This window comes from Balaenoptera physalus (assembly GCF_965194825.1).
Source record: "Balaenoptera physalus genome assembly, chromosome: 10".
Classification (NCBI taxonomy): domain Eukaryota; kingdom Metazoa; phylum Chordata; class Mammalia; order Artiodactyla; family Balaenopteridae; genus Balaenoptera; species Balaenoptera physalus.
The window spans coordinates 114,206,178-114,225,881 of record NC_138889.1 but is presented as its reverse complement, the minus strand read 5'-3'; the positions used below and the strand labels follow the sequence as shown (position 1 = coordinate 114,225,881).

General features: G+C 49.2%; 1 long non-coding RNA gene across 1 annotated transcript; it reads right to left on the bottom strand.

Moving 5' to 3' along the window:
- Positions 1-354: 354 nt before the first annotated feature.
- LOC309668454 lies at positions 355-2,092 on the bottom strand. Its single transcript, XR_014268244.1, has 2 exons — positions 1,954-2,092; positions 355-521 (listed from the first exon to the last, which is right to left on the bottom strand). It is a non-coding gene; the product is annotated as an uncharacterized lncRNA (long non-coding RNA).
- Between the last annotated feature and the right edge of the window lie 17,612 nt (positions 2,093-19,704).

The window sequence follows — 19,704 nt, the reverse complement described above, 5'->3', positions numbered from 1 at the left end:
AAGCAGGAGGTGGAACCTAGGGAGGGCTTGGTGGGGATTTGGCCTTGGTTTTCCTCACCCTCTATTCTGAGGAAGGGGCATGCCTGCCCGCACAGGGCACAGGGCAGAGCCAGAGCGGAGGGCGGTGAGCACGGCGGCCGAGGAAGCGAGTCCTGCCTTTCTTGTCGCTCAGAGAGACGTGGTGTCTATTCCTTCTGACAGGTGTCTACCCCGTTGCCACCTAGCTGGCAGCTTCTGTGGCCTGAGTGCCCGGGCGCTGACAGGAACCAGCCCTCAGACAGCCAGGTGCCGGGCATCGGGGCGGGCGCGGTGCGGGGTGGAGATGCACATACACAAAGAATCACCAAGGAAACGTTAGGAGGAAGGATGGGTTTAATCCGATCTTCCAGTCTGTGCCTGGAGCCGTGACTGTGGAGCCTTCATGCTATGGAGCTCTTCTTGTAGCTCTCCAGGTGGTACAGGACCCAGCCTGCAGGAATCAGGAAGCCGAGGAACAGCACAGAGAGCCCGATGGCCTGCTCCTGGGTTGAGAAAACGCACATGAGTCCACTAGGCCCAGGCCGCCTGCCTCTGAACCTGGGGCCGAACCAGAGCAGCGTGGAGAGCTAGACAGGCTGCCCTGCCCCCTTGGCACCCGTTGGACCCTCGGCCCAGCCGTGTTCACGCCGTCTGCCCCAGACAGACTTACCGGGTGTCAGGTGGAGAGGCCTGCGAGGTGTGAGCAGTGACCCCTGCGGTCATGAGGGAGGACAGCCTGCTGGGCTCCAGTCTGTAGGTGGGGGCTCTCATCACAGCCCCACCCCCTGCCCAAGAGCCTGGCCCGTGCCTGGACCTTGAACTCCTTCCCACCAGGCATTACGTGCACCCTCCCTTCTGGTCACCTGCGGACTGCGTGCCAGGCGTGTGTTAAGTTGCTTGGAACAAGTCCAGGGCCCTTTCTCTGAGTGGCGGTCCTGTTTGAAAGCCTGGGTGGGATTCCGTGTGTGTGTGTGCATGTGTGCGTGTGTGCGCGCGCGTGCATGCATGCGTGCGTGCGTGTGCATGTGTGCGTGCGCGTGTGTGCGCGCACGTGTGTGTGCGTGTGTGCGCGCGTGTGTGCGTGTGTGTGCGTGTGTGTGTGTGTGTGTGTGCGCGCTCACTCACGCGCATACGAGCACACATGCATGCATGTATTCAGAGGCCATCCCACCTGGCACCCTGCGTTCTTTCTCAGTGGCTGCACCCTCAGAGCCAGGCTCTGAAGCGCCAGCTATATTTCACCTGCATTGTTTCTTCCTGAAACAGCCTGGACCAGTCGCCCCACCCCTCCCCCAAGTGAATCAGACGCCAGGTTGGAGCCCAATCCTTCCCTTTGACTTTCACTCCCAGAGGTTTCAGAGCGACGTTGCCAGAACAGGGACAGTAGGCTGTGTTCAGTCCTAGTCTTATGACCTTGGGAGATGACCTTCTAGACCTTGGTTTGTTTATGCTTAAAATAGAGTTGTTGACTCTCCTGGAGCTCCAGGGTCACAGGTTTGCACTTTCACCTGTACTCTCACGGACCCTCAAAGCAGCCCACTCTTCCCCTTTAACGGGTGGTAAACGAGCTGCACTGAGCGCCCTCCAAGCCCAGTCGTCAGCACCACTGTTTGCCAGACGGCAAGTAGGGGCCTGAGAACAGAGAGCCTCCCACCCCGCAGCTGACTCTGCAGGCTGCCTTGGGAGTCTGGCCTGCCGGCGATGGCTGGAGGGACCCCTTTATTGGACTTGGGACACTGTTCCAGCCAAGGGACTGAGACCCAGCACCAGGATCCCCTCTACAAGCAGGCCTGAGAGGACACCCCTCTCCCCTCTGTGTCCTGCCCCAAACCCACCTCATCCTGAGAACATCTCAGGACTGCCCACTACCCCTGCCCGGGTCAGGCCACCCCCCACCCCCGCACCCCCATGCCCCACTGCCTTGGTGGGACCTACCATTGGAGAAGTGGGTGTTCTGGCCGGCTTGGCAGAGATGCGTGCCTTGGGGGCCACCCAGCCCCCCAGGGGTGCTTTCAGCAGCCTGACGGCAGGGGCCAACCTCAGCATGCTTGCGGGGCCGAGCTCCTCCCTAGCCCAGTGAAGTTCCAGTGTGCGCTTGGCGTGGCCTCTGCTCGCTTGCTTGTTGGGGCTTTTTATAGCTCAAGGAGGCAGCCGCAGCTGTCCCCTCCTGTCACAGGGCTTGGCAGAAGGAGACCTGCTTGGAACTGGGAGAGAAGGGGCCTCAGACCAGCAGCCTCCAGGCCCAATCCCTGCTGTGGCCCCTCTCCACCCGATGCTGGTGCCTTAGCCTGGGAGCCCTTCCCTCATGTTTTCATGTGATTTCAGGTCATGCAGGCCCTGATCAAATGACATCTCAGACGTGTCTTGTTTTAGCTGGTGTGTCAGCCCCACAGGGTCAGGGACTGGTGTGTTCACCACGGAGTCTTTGGGGCCTAGGGCAGGTTTTCAGTCAGTGTTGGATGGATGGATGGGCAGGTGGGCAGCTAGGGGGCTGGGTGGAGCCTTGGCTCTATGCCAGGCATGGGGTTACGTTGGAGGAGTGCAGGGTTGAATCAGACACGACAGGAAACTGGGATCACACTCCGCCATCAGAATGACTAAGGTTACCGGTGAGAGTGATGAAGGCCACTTCCCGGGGCGTGCTCCTCAGCTGTCTCCAGACCACATCAGCGTCAGGCCGAGCCCAGGAGCCAGGCGGCAGCAGGACACGACGACCACATCAGTCCGAAGCCCCCAGACTCGGCCACAGTCTCCATCCTCACGAAGGATGATCACACCCCAGTCGGTCTGCCGGCGAATCGGCGATGTGACTACATTCTGCAAGGGACATCGTCTTACCTTGCTCTTCCCCAGAAGCCACACTCGTTCTAAACGCGGGACTCGCTTCTGGGCTCCCAGCCCCGCTTCCAGGGCCCCAGCCTGACTGTCGTCCTGTGACTTGATTTCCCAGGAAGGAGCCAAGTCCTGGGAGGCCGGAGGTGGGAGTGTGTCCTGAATGTTAGTTCCAGCCACGCTGGGCCTCGTTGCCAGCCCCAGGCTGTGGGGGGCTCTCCCCCTCCTCTCGAATAATCCCTTCCGCCTGAACCTTTGATTAGAGCTTTGGGGTCCAGTTGGGGATAAGGCTGTGGATGAGAGGGTCAGTCACCCGGCCTGCGGAGTTTCTTCTTTCACAGATAAGCCCTCCCGCCCCCTCGCGCAGGCCTGGCTCTGAGGGAGGCCTCCTCCACCCATCCCGGCTTGAGTGGGGTGGGCGTGTAGGCGGGGGGCGGGGGGCGGGGGGCAGAGTGCCCGCTGTGCTCCGGGACGTCAGCCCCAGTCTAGCAAGCAAGTCCCTGGCCAGCGCAGGGCTGATGGGTGAGGCCCGAGTGAGGACCAGGACCGGGAGCTAGGGGCCGCCCTCCAGGGGAGAGAGACTTCGCAGGCCTGTGCTCAGCCTAGCCACGCCAGCTCCAGCCCCTTCACGTCCACCTCCCACCAACCTTTCCAAGCACAAACCTGCCCCGCTCGCCTCCCATCCACGCAGCGTCTGGGGCGCCTACCACCCATGGCGGTCAGCTTCAGGCCACACCCCAGCCGGGTTTTTAGTCCCCAGAACCAAACTCTGCAGATCCCTGCTCCCTGTACCCACACCCAGGCTGCCAGGGGCGGGAAGCCTGGCCCGGCCTCTCCCTCATGCCCACGGCCGTGCTGACCCCCCCCAGAGTGCCGCCCTGTGTACTGGACCAGCCTTCTCCGCTGGGGTCTGCCTTTCCCTGGAAAGAAAACCATGTGCCCCACGGAGAAAGCGGTGGTGGCCAAGTGGCGGTCACATTGAACAAGGTAGTGAAAGGCCCTGGGGGTGCAGGGTGGGGACGAGGGCCCCTGTAACAGCTGGACAAACTGAGCCATGGAGAGGGAACAGGGCTTGGGGCCAGCCAGGCCTATTCTGGCCTGTCCTGGACAGGTTAGGGTTCGCAAGAGCTCCCCAGGGCTCTGGTGGACAGAAGTGTCCCCCGTTCATCCTCAGCACATATCCATGGACCCAGCTGTGATCTAGATCTAGACCCTAGACCTGTCCCTGCTGCCCATGGGTGGGGCGAGGCGGGGATGGGGGTGTAGACCAGCCACCGTGCACACCGTCCCCTGCAAAGCTGCGAAGCCACCTGGAAGGTCTGGGGTGGACACTGTGGGCACGTGGCACCACCCTGTGTCCACACTCGGAACCACAGAAGCTCTTGAAGAAAGGCACTGACCGTGTGGCACAGCCCTCTGCAGCAGGCATTTTTAGCATCAAGGACCCAGAAAAAATGCACACAAATGCAAACATTCGCATCTTATTTTTATCGCATTAGAAATCTATTTTCACCACATAAAACGCAGGTTCTCAAAGTGTGGTCTCTAGACCAGCAGCAGCAGCCTCACCTGGGAACTTGTTAGAAATCAGAAACTCCAGGGTGGTCCCAGTCATCTGTTATAAGAAGTTCCCCCACCCAGGGAATTCTGATGCACAATCAAGTTTGAGAACCATTTTCATGTCATATAAAAACTTTATGCTTCATAACTTCATTCAAAACTAAATGAGCACTTTCCAAAAAATTAAAATCTCATCCAGGTTGCAAAACTCAGCCCCCTCCTTTAATCTACAAAAACACACGTCCACTAAGTACTTCTTAGGTTTTGCAGAAACTGAAGCTCATGGGTAGAGATTCTGTGAGAGGCGGGCTGCCCCCTTCCTCCCCCCTCCCTGCTTTGCATGCCCCTCCTCTGAAACTCAGCTTCTACCCTCTTCATACGGGACGTGCTCACAGAGAAACACTGGTGCCAGTCGATAGGGCATTTTCACAGTTCTCTTGGTGTGATGGTTAATTTTATGTGTCAGCTTGGCTAGGCCATGACGCCCAATATTTGATCAAACATTGTTCTGGGTGTACCTGTGACGGTGTTTCTGGGGGAGATGAACATTTGGCGGACTGGGTAAAGCAGGTTGCCCTCCAAACTGAGGGTGAGCCTCGCCCAATCGGAGGACTGAAGAGAACAGAGTTGCCCCTCCCATGAGTGAGAGGGACGACTCCTGCCCAACTGCTTCGTCTGGGACATCAGTCTTTTCTTACCTTCGGACTCAACGGAAACATCAGCTCTTGTAGGGTTTCAAGCCTGCCGGCTCTCAGGACGGAGCTAACAGTCAGGTGTCCTGAGTCCAGCTCTCCAGCTGCAGCTCTCAGGACTTCTCAGCCTCCATAATCATGTGAGCCAATTCCTTATAATCAATCTCTATCCATATCTATATCCTGTTAGTTCTGTTTCTCTGGAGAACGCTGACTAATACAACTGTATGCTACGCTTGTCACAATCAATGAACCAATATTGATACATCATTATTAAGTAAATAAAGTCCATACTTTATTCATATTTCCTCAGTTTCCCTCTGATGTCCTTTTCCTATTCCAGGACCCTATCCAGGGCCCCACGTGACAGTCACTCATCACATCTGCTTAGGCTCCTCTGGGCTATGACAGTTTCGCAGGCTTTCCTTGTCTTTGATGACCTGGACAGTTTTGAAGAGAACTGTTCAGGTATGTCATAGGGTACCCCTCTATTGGAACTTGTCTCCTGTTTTTCTCAGGATTCTCTGGGGTTATGGGGTTTGGGAGGACGACCACAGAGGTAAAGCACCCTTCTCGTCACATCATGTCAAGGGCACAGACTATCAAGGGCACAGACATATCAGTATGGAATCATGGGTATCTGTCTTATGCCTTGGATTATAATCAATACTACTTCATTTTGTTGCTCAAATGTTTCCAGATTTGGTGTTGGGAGTTCTTTCTTTTGGCTTCTGTGTCCCTTTGGCATACCCTTTTCATTGTGGAGTTTTGGGGTTTTTTTTTTAAATTTGTTTTGAACACTTTCTTACTTACTGGCACTGTAAAATGCTCCAGACTCACCTTGTATATTTTCTGCCCCAGTGCTAGAATAAGCCAAGGAACCCTGGTACCTTTTATTGGTGAATGGCACTAGAAACCAGGATCTGGGCACCAGGTAGATATACAACATTATGCACCTGTCAAAATTCATAGAACTTTACAGCACAAAGAGTGAACATTAATGTCTGCAAACTAAAAATACCACTTGGGATGTCAGGGGATCCAAGGACTAATGCAGTATATGTCATGAAAGAATCTAACCATATTACATACGTATGAAAGAATCTCAGGAAAAGGAGTGGGGAAAAGATGGTGACTTAAGTAACTTCAGAAATGAGTGGAGTCTGGGACTTCCCTGGTGGTCCAGTGGTTACGAATCCACCTTCCAATGCAGGTGATGCGGATTCAATCCCTGGTTGGGGAACAAAGATCCCACATGGCGCTTGGCAACTAAGCCCACGTGCCGCAACTGCTGAGCCTGGGCGCCACAACTAGAGAGAAGCCGGTGCGCCGCAATGAGGAGCCCTCACGCCGCAACCAAGACCAGACACAGCAAACAATAAATAAATACATAAATAAATATTAAAAAAAAAATGAGTGGAGTCTGTAAGAATAAAGGCAAAAGAAACTGCAAATAAGCACTGTATTCTAGGTTATAAAGTAGTTTCCCATGGGGGAGTGTGTGTGTATGTTTATATATGTTTATATACATATGTTTATATATAATTTTATATAAAATAAATATATAATTTATATATAACATATATATGAGGGTGTATGTATATTTATGTATAATTATATATAAGCCATGCACGTGACAATAGAAAGCTCAGCAGGACACACGGACGAGTAGCGCAGCCAAGACTGCTGGTCGTGCTCCAGATTCCTCGTTCCTGTCTTCCCAGCACCCGGCTAGACTACATTTCCCACTCCTTCCTGCTGTTAGGATTGGCTACGTGATTCTGAGTAGAAGTGAGGTGCATAACTTCCTGATCTGCACGTAACAATTTTCATGCATCAGGTTGTTTCCTACAGCACTCTTTATAGTAGGGGAAATGGGACTAATCCAATGTTTATTCATGGGGCCCTGGTTAAAGCACTTGTACATCTGTACCACGGGCAACTATGATGAAGGTAAAAAGAATGAGACATATTTATACACACTAGCACGAAAAGAGATCCAAAACATAATGGTTATTAAATGAACAAACCAAGTTAAAAAGCATCATATAAAATCCACACAATGAGATACTACTCAACAATGAAAAGGAACAAACTACCAAGACACAACCACATGGTTGCATCTCACATGCATTGTGCTGAGTGAAAGAACCCAGGCTCAAAAAACTACATACTGTCTCAGGGGCTGGCAAACTGTGGCCTGTGAGTCAAATCCAGCCCATGTCTTGTTTTTGCATGGCAGTGAGTAAAGAATGGTTTTTCTACATGTTAAAGGGTTGTGTAAGAAAAAAAAAAAAAAAAAGACTATGTGAAATAACACATTTTAAGATGAAAAATAACAATAATACAGCATATAAAAACTTGTAGTATACAGTTAAATTCATGCCTTGAGCGAAATTTATGGTTTTAAATATACACATTACAAAAGAAGAAAAACTGAAAACAAACGATCCAGGCATTCTCAAGAATTTAGGTGAAAAAGCAGCAAATTAAATTCCAGGAAAGTAGGAGTAATAAAATAATAAATATGAGAGCAAAAATTAATAAAAATAGAAAATACATATACAATGGAAAGGATTAACAAAGCCAAAGATTGAAAAAAAAAAGTTCTTTTCTTTAAAATAATTAATTGACACACTCCAGGTATAACTGTTCAAAAAAAAAAGAAAGGATACAAATAACCAATTTCGAGAATGAAAAAGGATGAACATAGATATAAAAATCCTCAAAAATATTAGCAAACTAATTTTTAAAAGAATAAAATACCTAGGAATACATTTAACCAAGGACGTGAAATATCTTTACACTGAAAGACAGTGATGAAAGAAATTGAAGAGGACACAAGTTAATGGAAAGATATTCCGTGCTCATGGATGAGAAGGGTTAATTTTGTTAAAATATATTACCCAAAGCAATCTACAGAGTCAATGCAATCCCTATCAAATTTCCAATGACATTTTTCACAGAAATAGGACAAACAATCCTAAAATTAGTATGGAACCACCAAAGACCTTGAAGAGCCAAAGCCATCTTGAAAAAGAAGAACAAAGCTGGAGACATCACTTCTTTCAGATTTTAAACTCTATTACAAAGCTATAGTAATCAAAACTTTTGATTACCCTATTTTCAATGAGACAGAATAGAAAGCCCAGAAACAAACCCACACATAAATGGTCAATTAATTTGTGATAAAAGAGCCAAGAATACACAATGGAGACACTCTCTTCAATGAAAGGTGTTGGGAAAACTGGACAGATACATGCAAAAGAATGAAACTGGACCACTGTCTTACAGCATTCACAAAAAGTAACTCAGAATGAATTGAAGACATGAACCTAAGACCTGAAGCCATAAAACTCCTAGAAGAAAACAGAGGCTACAGTAAGTTCCTTGACATCAGTCTGGTAATGATTTTTTGGGGTTGACACCAAAAGCAAAGGCAACAAAAGCAAAAATAAACAAGTGGGACCACGTCAAACTAAAAAGCTTTCGCCCAGCAGAGGGAACTATCAATAAAATGAAAAGACAACCTACTGAATGAAAGAAAATATTTGCAAATCATATATCTGATAAGGGGTTAATATCCAAAATGTGTAAAGAACTCATACAACACCACAGTGAAAGAACAAAGAATCCAATTAAAAATGGGCAGAGGCGCTGAATAAACATTTTCCCAAAGAAGACATACAGATGCCAACAGGCACACGAAAAGGAGGCAGGGAGAGGGCGGGGCCCAGAGCACCACGGCACCCCGCGGTGGCATGGGGGGCTGAGGACAGTGGGCACAGAGCGGGACGCGGCCTCGGGAGCCGAGGGGCAGTGGGCGTCCGGCCCTCACGGCTGGTGGGTGGTCAGTGAGTCTGTCCAGAGTCTGTCCCCAGCCGCGCTCAGTGCCCGGGTCAGACGGCGTCAGTTAGACTTTATCCAAGTGAGACCCATGGAGAGGGGAGGTCCAGGGTGTTCACAGTGACCACAGCGGAGGCCGCGGCGTGTGAGCCGGTGGACACAAGGGGCAAGGGACTTCGGAAGGCTGTAGGATGCGGTCCTGGTGGGCGGAGTCCGGGGGAGTGAACTGGAGGAGGGGGCAGAGAGCAAGGCGGGGGGCACTTGGGGGCTGTAGGGGCCTCCCCGCCTTCACCCTCCCCTTGCCCCAGCCCTCCTCCCTGCCAATCTATCAGCTATGTTGGAACCATCTTCCACACATACGCAGACCGTGACTCCCCTCCCTCCCGGCGCCCCCGGACCAGCCAGCAACCCCTCCCCCTGGTCTCAGCTCCTTCCTCTGGCAGCAGGGCCCAGACCCCCTCCCACACCCTCACAGCCCCCTCGGCCTCCCGTGGCCTGAGCGGGCGGCTCCTGCAGCCCTCGGCACAGCCGCGCCGGGTCCGGGACGCCCCGGGCGCCGCGCTCCTCGGCGCTCGCAGGCCGCCCTCTGCGTCTCACTGCCCCGCGTCCGCCTGGGCTCCCGCTGCCTGCCGCCGCTCTCTGTTCTGCTCCGCCCTTGGCACCGTTTAACGCGTGTGTGGTTTACTGATCTACCCTGCTTGTTGTCTGTCTCGCCAACACGGGTGCAACCTCCTTCCAGGCAGGAGATTTTGTTCCTGTCACTCAGCACCGAGGGCTCGGGGCTGTGGGACAGGCGGTTTTGTTTACTGCGGTAAAGTACACATGGAGTAAAATGTTTCATTGTAACCATTTTGATGTGTACGATTCAGTGGCCTCACATTCACAACACTGTGTAACAGCCACCGCTGTTTCCAAAACCATTTCCTCACGCCTAGAACAACCTGTATCCGCTAAGCAACCACCCGCGCCCGTTCCCGCCCCCCACCAGGTCCCGGTAACTTCTCTACTTTCTGTCTCTATGAATTTGCCTATTCCATTTATTTCATGTAAGTGGAATCATACAGTATGTGTCCTTTTGTGGCTGGCTTATTTCACTGAGCATACTTTCAAGGTTTATCCTTGTTGTAGCCTGTGTCAGAATTTCATTCCGTTTTGTGGCTGAATAATATTCCATTGTATGAACACATCACATTTCGTTTATCTGTTCATCTATTGATGGACACCTGGTTTGTTTCCACCTTTCGGCGACTGCGAATAATGCTGTTATGAACATTAGTGTAAAAGTATCCGTTTGAGTCCCTGTTTTCGATTCTTTTGGGTCTTTGGAGAAACAACCAAACTATTTTCCACAGTGGCTGCACTATTTTACATTCCCACTAGCAAAGCACATGGATTCCAATTTCCCCACATCCTCACCAAACACTTGGGGTATCTTCTCATTTTCTTTTTTTTAAACTAAAAGTCATCCTAGTGGACGTGAAGTGGTATCTCATTGTGGTTTTCAATTGCATTTTTCCAATGACTAATGATTTGGGGCATCTTTTCATGTGCTTATTGGTCTTTTGTATGTCTTCTTTGGAGAAATGTCTGTTCAAATCCTTGCCCATTTTTTAATTGGGTTTTTTGTTTTTTTATTTAAAGAGCCATAGGAGCTCTTTATATATTCTAGGTATTGATCTCTTATCAGATATATGATTTGCAAATATTTTCTCCCATTCTGTGGGTCGTCTTTTCACTCTCTTGATAGTGTCCTTTGATGCACAAAAGTTTTTAATTTTGATGAAGTCAAAAATGTTTTTCTTTTGTTGCTCATGCTTTTGGTATCATTATCTAAGAATTCATTGCCAAATCCAAGGTCATGAAGATTTACCCCTATGCTTTTTCCTAAGAGTTTTATAGTTTTAGCTCTTAAATTTAGGTCTTTGGTCCATTTTGAGTTATTCTTGTATGTGGTGTGAGCTAGGGGCTTTAAACTATTTTTACTTGTATTACCTCCCTTTAAGCTCACAATCCTAAGAAGTTCAGATGAAGCAGATGAAGAAAATTGGTCCCAGGGAAGTGTCTAGGGCCACACAGTGGCCAGTGAGTTGCAGAGCTAGGAGTTAGGTTGTGCATTGGACCCCGCAGACCCCCAGACTTGGCCCCTCAGGACACCAGGTCATGGGTGAGAGGAGGAGAGTGGAGGGAGGCTGTCTTGGGCAGGTGGTCGGAGGCCTCTGGGGGTGACATTTGAGCAGAGGAGGGCGGAAGTGATGTGCTGCGTCCACTGTGTGTGCACGCAAGAGCTGCACTGTGGGTCTTGTCCCGGGAGAGGAGGAGCTCGCGGGCGGGTGCACCAGACGAGGGGCGAGCCAGTGGGCAGCAGGCAGAGTGTGATCCATGGGCTGCGGCGGGGCTTTGGGACCTGCTGGGACACAAGATCAGGGACAAAGGCCCTTCACTGATCTGGGACTGGAGCCAGGTCCTGGGAGGGGCTCCCCAAGTGCCCCAGGTGCTTCCCGGAGTCTAGTCCCTCCCGATGGCCTCAGCAGCCAGGAGAGCCCGCAGCCCCGCAGGACAACGGGGGCTCTCAGCCGCACCCCTCCCCCAAAAGAAGAGCTTAGTGCAGCCGTGTGTCCGGTGCCGCCTGGCTCAGTGCACTCGCCAGCTGCCCTGTCCTCTTGGCCCTAAGCCTCCTGTGAAGGTGATGGTGCCCCTCAGCCATCTGATGAATCTGTGGGTCCAGGCCACCTTTTGAAGGGGAGCCCCACCCATGACTCTCCACTAAGCCCCACCTATAGTGGCACAAGGAGCAAGACCTCCCCCAAGAAGAGACCAGCAGGACCTGGGGGTCCGTCAAGAGAAGGGGCTGCCCTTCCCTCCTCACAGATGGTGCGATGGCCAAAGATTCGGACACCATGGTTGGTGGGAGGCAGCCCGCTGGCTGCCAGCAAGACGGTGCTGCTCAGTGTTGAGGGTATTTCAGGGCTCTTACAAGCCCGAGTTCTACAGGGAGCTGGGCATGGGGTGGACACCCAGCAACCCCTGTTCTCCAAAGGTGGCAAGGGTCGATGCCCCATAAGCCTGATAGACGTTACGGGCCCGGTTCTCCCGGGTGGGACCGCTAGTCCCAAGGTCCTGCTAGCAGCCCTTCCTGGTGAAACAGAGGCCTGGTCTCCAAACTGTCTGGGGAGAACACTGGAGCTAATCATTAGTCAGATTATTGGTACAAGACTTCCTTTGTCTTTTTTTTTTTAATGTAGTAAAGCATACATAAAATTTACCATCTTAACCACATCTAAGTGCACAGCTCAGGGGCGTGAAGCACATTCGCGTTGTTCTGCGACCATCACCACCATCCACCTCCAGAACTTGTTCATCCTCCCAAACCGAAACCCTGTCGCCATGGAAACGCTCACCCCCTCCCCTCCCCCAGCCCCTGATCCCCACCGTCTACTTCCTGTCTCTGTGGATGTGACTCCTGCAGGGACCTCCTGGGAGTGGAATCAGACAGGATTAGTCCTCCTGTGACTGGCTTATTCAACTGAGCCTGACGTCCTCAAGGTTCATCCACGTTGTAGCATGAATTCCCTTCCTTTTGAAGGGTGAATAATATTCGTTCGTCTTATTTTAAAGACCCGTGTAAGCCTTTCTCTCTCTGGCTGCTTTGCCAACCCTCTGGGTAGCCTAGGTTCCCAAGGTGGAGCATTTGGCCAGCAGGCTCCCAGGGCAGGAGCCCCCTGTCTGGCTCTACGGGGAGAAAGAGGAGGGCATTCCCGGGGGAACGGTGGACACCAGGGCTCAGGGGGCTGGTCCTGCTCTTTATGGGAGACAGAGCGGCAAAGGGCCTTGCTGGGGACACAGGCGTCAGAACGGAGTCTGAGAGCAGCAGTTGCCTCAGAGACGGGTCTCGGGGCATCAGTTTCGACTGCCTGGGGCCACGTGGGACAGAGACCCACAGGGGAGGACTTCTCACCCAGCAAGGGCTCGGGAGGCAGGCTCCGAGCGGGGCGTCCCCGAGTCGGGCTCCTTCCCTCCTCCCGCTCCGCTGGCCTCAGGGAGCGGTTTCCATCCTCGCAGGCACATCACTCCCGCACCTCCAGGCGCTGTGCCCACATCCGTGCAGGACACGGGGTGGGGGCCCAAGAGCCAAAGGCCGTGCCAGCCTGTCCGCACTGCCCACCAGCAGCACTTGGCTCCCGTCACTCACCCAGCAGCTTCCTCTTCCCTCTCGCCGGCCAGGACCGTGTCCCATGGTCGCCTCCTGGGCAACCAAGCTTTATAGGACGCACTTAACTAACCCACAAGGGTGAGGGAGAAGGGCGGCATGGGTCGTGGGTCGACAGCTGGCCGGGCCTCCCACCCCTGGTTCATCTGCAACCCCTGGAGGCTCTGGGGACAATCGAGTTGGGAGGAGAGCTGAGAGGGGTTATAAATGTGTGGTGAGGCGGGGGCTTTGGTGCTGCCCCTCAAGGGAAAAGTCATCAAAGGAGAGAGGGGCTGGGCAGGAGGAGTGACGTGGGTGTCAGAGAGCTGGGGGGCCGCGGGGAGGAGGAAGGACAGAGGGAGTGGTGGCAGCGAGGGTGCTGCCTGGGGGCTGCGGACAGTGGGGTTGTGGGGGACACAAAGGAAGAGGCGAGAGGGAATTTTCAGCTACTGCCCTGAGCATGGCACTTTGGGCAGAGGGAGAAACTCCTAAAGAGTGATGTGGGCAAACCCTCGTACCGGCCCTCGGAGGAGCTGAAGCCCAGAGTGACACTGTGTCGGGAGATCCCAGCACCAACCTGATGGTTTCTGCATGTGGCTGTGGACCTGAGCCGGGAGGCTGTCCAGCTTCCGGTGGGCTCTGCTTGGGATCCGTGGGGACTTGGGACCTAAGTGTGATGGTCTGCTGCACCTTGAACTGGAATCATCCCACCCCTGATCCAGGCAACAGCAGCACCAGCGCCACCAGCTGCTGGATTTTGATGCCAATGCGCCCGACTTGAGCCACACTGGTCCCTGGAATACTCTCAAGGTCGAGGGCACTGGGGCGGTCGGAGCCACACGTCTCGGGAGAACAGCCTTTGGTGATGGACTTTAGGCTGGACACGTGACCCAGACTCCCTACAGCTGAGGGTGGCCCCATGAGTAATTTCTGGCCCAGAGGGTGGGTGGGAGTGACATGTGCACATCCTGGCCATGCCCTTGAGGGAGGGGCATGCCTTCAGCCCTGGCTGGTGGTGACCAGCTCCCCCAGGCTAATAAGGGAGTGGGGGCAGTCCCCCACACTGGGAGCTGGGTCCCTGACCCCCCAGAGCTTCCCTGTGGGCCCTGCCGCTGCTCAGGCCCGGGCTGTTTCTGTCTTGTGTAAGCCGCAGTCAAGGTCCATCACAGCTGCTGAGCTGGCCATGCCGCTTGCCCAGGGCTGTGGGAACCAGGTGCGTGGACAGAAGCCAGCTCGCCCGGCACAGGTGCGTTCGCCAGGTTAAGGCCGCCTGCAAGACTCCCTCTCCGAGTCAAAAACTGGAATTAATGTTTCTGAAACGTCTTTAGTGAGATATGATTCACATGCCATAAGCTTCACCCATTTAAAGTGTGTAATTCAGTGCTTCTGGGTACAGCCACAGAGTTGTTCGGCCATCACCACAGTCAAATCTAGAACATTCCATTGTTCCAAAAAGAAGGCCCCTACCCATTAGCAGTCACCCTCATTCCTCTCCCTCCCAGTCCCAGCAACCTCTAATCCACTTTCTACCTCTGTGGATTTGCCTGTTCTGGACGTTTCACATGAATGGAATTGTGCAATATCTGTCCTCGTGGGTCTGGCTTTCTTCACTGGGCATAAGGCTTTCAGGGTTCTTCCATGTTGTGACATGGGTCAGAGCTGCATTCCTTTTTTGGCTGAATAATATTCTGTCGCGAGGTTAAACCACACGGTGTTTTTCCATTCATCCATTGACATCTGGGTTGTTTGCACTTTGGGGCTATTAGGAATGAGGCTGCTACGCATATTAGTGTAGGGGTTCTTGTGTGGATGTTGTGTCTTCGTTTCCCTGGGGCAGGTAGATAGCTCAGAGTTGATTGCTGGGTCGTACGGGGCGCCATGTGTAACATTTTGAGGCGCTGCCGCAGTGGTTCCCAAGGTGGCTGCACCACGTTCCTTCCCACGAGCGGGGGAGGAGAGTTCTCGTTTCTCCACATCCTCGCCAGCACTTGCTACTGTCCGTCGCTTTTATTACAGCCATCCTCCCGGGTGTGAAGTGGTACCACATTATGAGTTTGTGTTTGTTTGTTTGTTTGTTTGTTTTAGCTGAGCCGCGAAGTTTGTGGGATCTTAGTTCCCCATCCAGGGACCGAACCCCGGCCCTGGGAGTGAAAGCTCGGAGTCCTAACCACTGGACCTCCAGGGAATTTCTTATGTTTTTTTTTTTTTAATAGACTTTATTTTTTGGAGCAGTTTTAAGTTTACAGAAAAATTTCCCAGAAAGTACAGAGAGTTGTTTTACCCTCCAATTTCCCCTATTACTAACACTGCATTAGTGTGGTGCATGTGTTACAACTGACGAACCAATACTGATACATTATTCTTAAGTAAAATCCATACGTTAGGATTCACTCTTGGTGTTGTACATTCTGTGGTTTTGGACAAATGCATAATGTCATGCGTACACCATTATAGCATCACACAGAGCAGTTTCACTGCCATAAACAACCCCTGAGCTCCACCTGTTCACCCCTCCCTCCCCCAACCCCTGGCAACCACTGATCTTTTCACTGTCTGCCTTTTCCACACTGTCAGCGAGTTGGCCTCATACAGTAGATAGCCTTTTCAGACTGACTGCTTTCCCCGAGCGTATGCATTCACAGTTCTTGCATGTCTTTTCCTGGCTCGATAGCTCGTTTCCTCTCATCACTGATTAAACACGCCATTATATGGATGCAGCAGAATGGGTTTATCCACTCACCTCTTGAAAACATCTGTCTCCAAGTTTTAGCAAGTATGAATAGAGCTGCTATAAATATCTGTGTCCAGGTTTTTGTGTGCATGCAAGTTTTCTGCTTATTTGGGTAAACATCTAGGAGTGCTATTGCCGGATCGTCTGGTAAGCCTGTGTTTAGCTCTGTTGGAAACCGCCAAGCTGTCTCGCACAGTGGCTCTTGCATTTTGCGTTCCCTCCAGCAGTGAGGAGAGCTCCTGTTACTCCACATCCTCGCCAGCATTTGGTGTTGGCGGTGTTCTGGATCTTCGCCATTCCAACAGGTATGTACTGGTATCCCGCTGTTTTAATTTGCATTTCCCTGGTGACATATGATGCTGCGCATCTTTCCATACGATATTTGCCACCTAAATAGCTTCTTTGGGGAGGTGAGGTGTCCAGATCATTTGACCATTTTTTAAGCAGGCTGTTTGTTTTCTTATTGTTGAGTCTGGAAAGCACTGTATATTTTGGAAAACAGTCCTTTATCAGATATGTCTTTTGCAAAATTTTCTCCCAGGGGATTTCCCTGGTGGTCCAGTGGATAAGACTCCGTGCTCCCAATGCAGGGGGCCGGGGTTCAATCCCTGGTCAGAGAACTAGATCCCGCATGCTGCAACTAAAGATCCCACATGCAGCAACAAAGATCCCAGGTACTGCAACTAAGAACCAGTGCAGCCAAATAAATAAATAAATATCTATATATTTTTTAATTTCTCCCAGTCTTTGGCTTGTCTTTTCATTCTCTAACAGTGTCTTTTGCAGAGCAGAAGTTTTTAATTTTAATTGCATCAGATGTATCAATTTGTTTCATGAATCATACCTTTGGTGTTGTGTCTAAAACATCATTGCCAAAAAAGCCAAGGTCACTAGATTTTCTTCTAAAAGTTGTATTATTTTGCATTTCACATTTAGGTATACGATCCATTTTAAGGTAATTTTTGTGAAAGATGTAAAGTCTCCGTCCAGATTAGTTTTTCCCCGGGGATGTCCAGTTGTTTCAGCACCATTTGTTGAAAAAGACTCTCCTTTCTCCACCGTATTGCCTTTGCTCCTTCGTCGAGGTTGACTTGGCTGCATCTGCGCGGGTCTACGTCCGGGCTCTCTGTTCTGTTCCACCGATGCATTCATCTAGTCTGCTGCCAGCACCGCACAGTCCTGGTCACTGTAGCTTCACAGAAAGTCCCGAAAGCGGGTGGTGTCAGTCTCCCGACGACGTTCTCATTCTCCATCATGTTGGCTATCCTGGGCCTATTGCCTCTGCATGAAAACTTCAGCATCAGCTTGTAAACATCCACAAAATAACTTGCCTGGATATTGATTGGGACTGCACTGAATCTATAGTCCAATCTGGGGAGAACTGATACTTTAATAATATTGAGTCTTCCCATCCATGGAACATGAAATATCTCTCCATTGATCTAGATCCTTGATTTCTTTCATCAGAGCTTTGTAGTTTTCCCCAAATAGATGTTGCACATACTTTGCTAGATCTATGCCTAAGATCTATGCCTATGTGGTTCACTGTCTTAGGAGCTAATGTAAATTATATATGTTTTAAAATTTCAATTGTTCATTGCTGGCATATAGAAAAGCAAGTGAATTTGTATATTAACCTTGTTGGCATATAGAAAAGCAAGTGAATTTGTATATTAACTTTGTATCCTGTAACCTTGCTATAACTACTTATTACTTCCAGGAGTCTTTGGAATTTTCTAGATAGACAATCTTGTGTGAAAAAAAAGAGTTTATTTTTCCCTTCCCAATCTGTATATACTTTACTTTTTTGGTCTTCCTGCATAGGCTAAGATTTCCTTTGTTGACTGTAAGTGGTGAAAAGGAATATCCTTGTCTTGTTCCTGATCTTAGAGGAAAAGCATCTAGTTTCTCACCGGTAAATGTGATGTTAGCAGTAGGTTTTTTTGTAGATACCGTTTCTTAAGCTGAAAAAGTTCCCCTCTATTCTTGTTTCCTGAGAGTTTTTATCACGAATGGGTGTTGGGTTTGTCAAGTGCGCTTTTGTGTGTGTGTGTTTATTGATATGATGATGTGATTTTTCTTCCTTAGCCCGTTGATAGACGGATTACACTGATTGATTTTTTTTTAATATTAAACCAGCCTTGCTTACCTGGGATAAATCTCACTTGGTTGTGGTGTATAATTCATTTTACACATGTTGGATTCAATTTGCTAATATTTTGTTGAAGAGTTTTGCATCTATCCATGAGAGATATTGATTTATTATTTTCCTTTCTTATAATGTCTTTGTCTAGTTTTGGTATTAAGGAAATGTGGCTTCATAGTATGAGTTAGGAAGTGTTCCCTCTGCCTTAATTTTCTGGAAGAGATTGTAGAGAACTGTTTTCATTTCTTAAAATGTTTAGTAGAATTGACCAGTGAACCCATCTGGGCCTGGTATTTTCTGTTTTGGAAGGTTATTAATTGGTGATTCAATATATTTAATAGATATTGGCATATTCATGTTATCTACTTCTCCTTGTGTGAGTTTTGGTAGATTGGGTGTTGCAAAGAATTGATCCATTTTATCTAGGTTATCAAATTTGTGCACATTGAGTTGTGCATAATATTCCTTTATTGTCCTTATAATGTCCATGAGATGGCCCCTTTTTCATCTCTGATATCAGTAATTTGTACCTTACCTCTTTTTTTCTTGGTTAGCCTGGCTAGAGGCTTATTAATATTATTGATCATTTCAAATAACTAGTTTTTCATTCTTTGATTTTCTCTCAACTTCCTGCTTTCAGTTTCATTGATTTCTGCTCTAATTTTCATTATTTCCTTTTTCTGCTTACTTGGATCTAATTTGCTTTTCTTTTTCTAGTTTCTTATGGTAAAAGTTTATATTGTTGATCTTAGATCATTCTTCTTTTCTAATATGTGCATTCAAAGCTGTACATTTCCCTCTAAGCACTGCTTTAGATGAATCCCACAAATGTTGATAAGTTGTATTTTCAATTTCATTTTGTTAAAAATATTTTAAAATTTCTCTTGAGATTTCTTCTTTGTCCATTGTGTTATTTGCAAGTATGCTGTTTAATCTCAAAATAGTTTGGAATTTTCTAGCTATCTTTCTGTTATTGATTTCTGGTTTAATTCCACTGTGGCTTGAGAACAGACATTGTATGATTTCTGCTCTTTTAAATTTGTTAGGATGTGTTTTAAGGCCCAGAATGTGGTCTTTCTTGGTGAATGTTCCATATGAGCCTGAGAGGAATTCTGTGTATTCTGCTGTTGTTGGATGAAGTAGTCAATAGATATAATTATATCCAGTTGATTGATGGTGTTATCGAGTTCAACTATGTCCTTACCTATTTACTGCCTGCTGATCTGTCAATTACTGGTAGAAGGCTGTTGACGTTTCCAAATATAATGGTGGATTCATCTATTTCTCCTAGCAATTCTATCAGTTTCTTCCTCATGCATTTGACTCTCTATTGTTAGGCACATACACATTAAGGATGGTTACATCTTCTTGGAGAATTAATTCTTTCATCATTATGTATGAAATTACTAAACCTACTCCAGTTTTTTTCCAGTTTAATTGAGATGTAATTTACATACAACCCTGTATAAGTTTAAGGTGTACAGCATAATAATTTGATTTACATATATTGTGAAATGATTACCACAGTAAGTTTAGCTAACATACATCATCTCATATAAAAACCAAAAAAAAGGAAAGAAAGAAAAGAAAAAGAAAAATTACTTTTTTTTCTCCCGTGATGAGAACTCTTACGATTTACTCTAACAACTTTCATATATAACATACAGCAGTGTTGGCCACGTATATTTCATGT